The sequence below is a fragment of the Neovison vison genome, chromosome 1 (assembly GCF_020171115.1).
Source record: "Neovison vison isolate M4711 chromosome 1, ASM_NN_V1, whole genome shotgun sequence".
Lineage (NCBI taxonomy): Eukaryota > Metazoa > Chordata > Mammalia > Carnivora > Mustelidae > Neogale > Neogale vison.
This window is the reverse complement of record NC_058091.1, coordinates 89,900,472-89,905,382: the sequence shown is the minus strand read 5'-3', so window position 1 is coordinate 89,905,382 and position 4,911 is coordinate 89,900,472.

The window sequence follows — 4,911 nt, the reverse complement described above, 5'->3', positions numbered from 1 at the left end:
AAAGGATAGAATAAAACACTACCTGTGCACAGCACACTTCCATCCAAATAGAATTCTGTGTTCTTTCTCATACCAGCAGCCCGACACTGCCCATACTAATGAGAGACACCACAAGTTCCATCCTCATATATATACTGGACCTTGTGTTATTCCTTTTGATAAACAGATCTTGAAGTCAATGTCTAGATTATTTCCTTTATTTATTTTTTAATAAATTTTTTTAAAAAAATTATAAACATATAATATATTATTAGCCCCAGGGGTACAGGTCTGTGAATCACCAGGTTTACACACTTCACAGCACTCACCTTAGCACATACCCCCCTTCAATGTCCATAACCCCACCACTTTCTCCCTCCCCCCTCCCCCCACAACCCTCAGTTTATTTTGTGAGATTGAGTCTCTTATGGTTTGTCTCCCTCACGATCCCATCTGTTTCATTTATTCTTTTCTTACCCCCCAAAACTCCCATGTTGCCTCTCCACTTTCTCATATCAGGGAGATCATATGATAGTTGTCTTTCTCTGATTGACTTATTTCACTAAGCATAATACCCTCTAGTTCCATCCACATCATCGCAAATGGCAGGATTTCATTTCTTTTGATGGCTGCATAGTATTCCATTGTATATATATACCACTTCTTCTTTATCCATTTATCTGTTGATGGACATCTAGGTTCTTTCCATAGTTTGGCTATTGTAGACACTGCTGCTATAAACATTCAGACTCACGTGCCCCTTTGGATCACTACGTTTGTATCTTTAGGGTAAATACCCAGTAGTGCAATTGTTGGGTCATAGGGTAGCTCTATTTTCAACTTTTTGATGAACCTCCATGCTGTTTTCCAGAGTGGTTGCACCAGCTTGCATTCCCACCAACAGTGTAGGAGGATTCCCCTTTCTCTGCATCCTTGCCACCATCTGTCATTTCCTGACTTGTTAATTTTAGCCATTCTGACTAGTGTGAGGTGGTATTTCATTGTGGTTTTGATTTGTATTTCCCTGATGCTGAGTGATGTGGAGCACTTTCTCATGTGTCTGTTAGCCATCTGGATGTCTTCTTTGCAGAAATGTCTGTTCATGTCCTCTGCCCATTTCTTGATTGGATTATTTGTTCTTTGGGTGTTGAGTTTGATAAGCTCTTTATACATTTTGGATACTAGCCCTTTATCTGATATGGTTTTTGACTTTTGGTTTTGTTGACTGTTTCCTTTGCTGTACAAAAGCTTTTGATCTTGACAAAGTCCCAATAGTTCATTTTTGCCCTTGCTTCCCTTGCCTTTGGTGATGTTTCTAGGAAGAAGTTGCTGCGGCTGAGGTCAAAGAGGTTTCTGTCTGTGTTCTCCTCAGGGATTTTGATAGATTCCTTTCTCACATTGAGATCCTTCATCCATTTTGAGTCTATTTTCGTGTGTGGTGTAAGGAAATGGTCCAGTTTCATTTTTCTGCATGTGGCTGTCCAATTTTCCCAACACCATTTGTTGAAGAGTCTGTCATTTTTCCACTGGACATTTTTTCCTGCTTTGTCAAAGATTAGTTGACCATAGAGTTGAGGGTCTATTTCTGGGCTCTCTATTCTGTCCTATTGATCTATGTGTCTATTTTTGTGCCAGTACCATACTGTCTTGAGGATGACAGCTTTGTAATAGAATTTGAAGTCTGGAATTGTGATGCCACCAACTTTGGCTTTCTTTTTCATTATTCCTCTGACTATTCGAGGTCTTTTCTGGTTCCATATAAATTTTAGGATTATTTGTTCTATTTTTTTGAAAAAAAAATATATGGGATTTTGATGGGGATTGCATTAAGTGTGTAGATTGCTTTAGGTAGCATAGACATTTTCACAATATTTATTCTTCCAATCCATGAGCTTGAACATTTTTCCATTTCTTTGTGTCTTCCTCAATTTCTTTCATGAATTCTTTATAGTTTTCTGAGTATAGATTCTTTGCCTCTTTGGTTGGGTTTATTCCTAGATATATTTTGGTTTTGGGTGCAATTGTAAATAGGGCTGACTCCTTAATTTCTCTTTCTCCTGTCTTGTTGTTGGTGTAAAGAAATGAGATTGCTTCCTTTAAATAATGAGAATAATGATGTGGTCACATAAAGGTCTGGATCTCCATAACCAGACAACATGGCTCAGGTTCAGATAAGGAGGAAGACACAACCTCTTCCCAGGAAGCAAAGCCCACAACCTCAGGGATCCTGATTGCCTCACAGGTGATGAGCTCCTTTACTCCGTGGAGGTGTCTAAGTGCAAAGGATGCAGGCACCCTCCAGGGTTCATTCTGTTTTCTTCATAGATTCCCCAGTTCAAGTCACAAGTGAATCACTGTGTCAGGTTTCAGAACTCAGGATGGGCCACCAATTAAGCAGCCCCCCTCCCAGGGTAGGGTAAATGTTCTCTGGGAGCACAATGACCCACTCCCGAGCTACTCAACAACCTACACTCCTTCTCCGTGTGTCCTCCTCACAAAAGCCAATGCACCCTGTTAGAGCCCCATGGTAGTGTTGTTGTTGTTGTTTTTTTTTTTTTTTGCATTTTATCCTGCTTTTTATTTATTTTTTTCCCAATTTATTTATTTTCAGAAAAACAGTATTCATTATTTTTTCACCACACCCAGTGCTCCATGCAAGCCGTGCCCTCTATAATACCCACCACCTGGTACCCCAACCTCCCACCCCCCCGCCACTTCAAACCCCTCAGACTGTTTTTCAGAGTCCATAGTCTCTCATGGTTCACCTCCCCTTCCAATTTACCAAAATTCCCTACTCCTCTCTAATGCCCCTTGTCCTCCATGCTATTGGTTATGCTCCACAAATGAGTGAAACCATATGATAATTGACTCTCTCTGCTTGACTGATTTCACTCAGCATAATCTCTTCCAGTCCCGTCCATGTTGCTACAAAAGTTGGTAGTGTTTTACTTTTAAAAATATTTTCTTATATTGGAATGTGGTTCATGGAAAAGAAAAACATGAACACCCACAAAGAATTCTTTTACAATTTCAGAAGATTTTTTCCCACTGTTTAATTAAAACAAGAAATAAAAATGCACAGATCGCCCCTTCCACTGGCATGTACGATTCACAATGGTGACTTAAAGAAGAGCAAGAAATACAAGAGGAACAGATGTATGAAATGACCTGTCATTTCATCATGCAGGTTTTGAAACTCCACACACACTCCGAGAAAGAAGCCCAAACCAATGTCTATGCCTGGAGGTCTCAAGTGGAGGGACAGGGACAGATGAAGAACTCGTGTGTGCTGGTTGAGGCCAGTGGCACACAAGAAGGTGCCCTGCCAGCTCTCCACCTGGGCCTCCCCTGTCCTCAGCCAGGAACCTGCTCACAGCCCTGACCTGTCACAACTGTCACACGGGGGACACACATCCACCCCCGGAGCCAGCCTTGCCCACATCCTCCTGCAGAATGCACTCCACTCTCCTCCAGGACCCCTGTCAGCTCTACCCAGACCTGGAACTCCCCTGTCTGCTGCAACGCTCCAGGATTCCCCACTCTTGTCAAAATGACACTGGCCCAAGGCTTTCATAAAAGTGTCATATTTCTCTCCACTTACCCTCCTACTGGGGCAAACTATCAGTCACGTATCAGTGGAACATGAACGTGCTCTGAGATCTGAGTCTTTCATTGTAGACTTCTGAGGACTCCATGGGCAGTAAATACCATAGTCTATGACGGGGGTTATGAAACTATTCTTTACAGAACCATACAGCCCAGATAACATCATTTTTAGTTGTTCTTCATTAGTTATTACCTTCCAGCAATCTCCTGAGGAAAGACAAACTCTGTGGGATAAGCTGACTCACCCAGTGTCAAACAAGCAGTTCCAGAACTCACCCCAGGGATCCTGGAGTCCACCAAGGCCCTTGGGGCCACCAGTATCCTCTATCTAGGAGAATTCCCAGAGACTCTTCTTCTGACTCCACCACCAAAGAAACTACAGAGAAAATACGGCATGCCAAAATATCTAGATGATACATTGAGTCAAACTGGAAAGTCAAGCTTTACTTTTAAATGGTAAAAGCCTACTTTGAATAATTTTGAATTTTCTCTCTATCTTAATTGGAACTCTTTTGATGAAAACACTAATCAGTTATGAAACATCAGCTTTGACAAATGACAGGACATCATCCAAGTCTCTATCTGGCGGCAAAAAGCTACCTACCTCTAGATAGTGGCCATGCAACCATCCCCCAGGCCCAAGGGAATAAACAGTTAAAAGGATAAAGGATCAAATTATATGTTAAAAACAAACAAAGAGTAAATCTCATCTTCCTTCTCTAATACAAGTGACTTTCTAGGAAACAGATGTGCAGATTACATTTTGTAAACAGTAAATGAACAGAGAAAATGGTATTCCCTGTGATATTCTACCCGCAGGGAAACTGAGTAACTCCTGCACCAAAGCCAGAATGTGGACAGCTACTTCAGTTTGACTTCATGGCTCGACTAGAGAAAAGAGAAAAGCCCAGAGGTTTTGGGTTAAAAAGAAGTTTTACCTCCAGTCCTGATATATAAGTGACATTGCGCCAATGTCCCTGCTGCTTTCTCAGAACACTCACGTCCTGCGACGAGATGGGTGACTGACTCAGACGCTGTTATTCAAAACTTTGTGTCTTGTGGAGCCAAATCAGAGAAGTGTTGTCAGCTGGGGATGAGAAGGCACCTCTGACCTAAGGCAGGCACACGTACTTCTGTTCCTGGGAGAAGGGAAAACACATACTTCTTTTTTTCTTTCTTTCTTTCTTTCATTTTATTTTATTTTATTTATTTATTTATTTATTTTTAGGAAACACACACTTGCTTCTTAAGTAGACCAATGGCTTGGCCTCTTTTGGAAAAGTGAAATCACCCTTCCAAATGAACACCTCAACTCGCCTGTTCTTC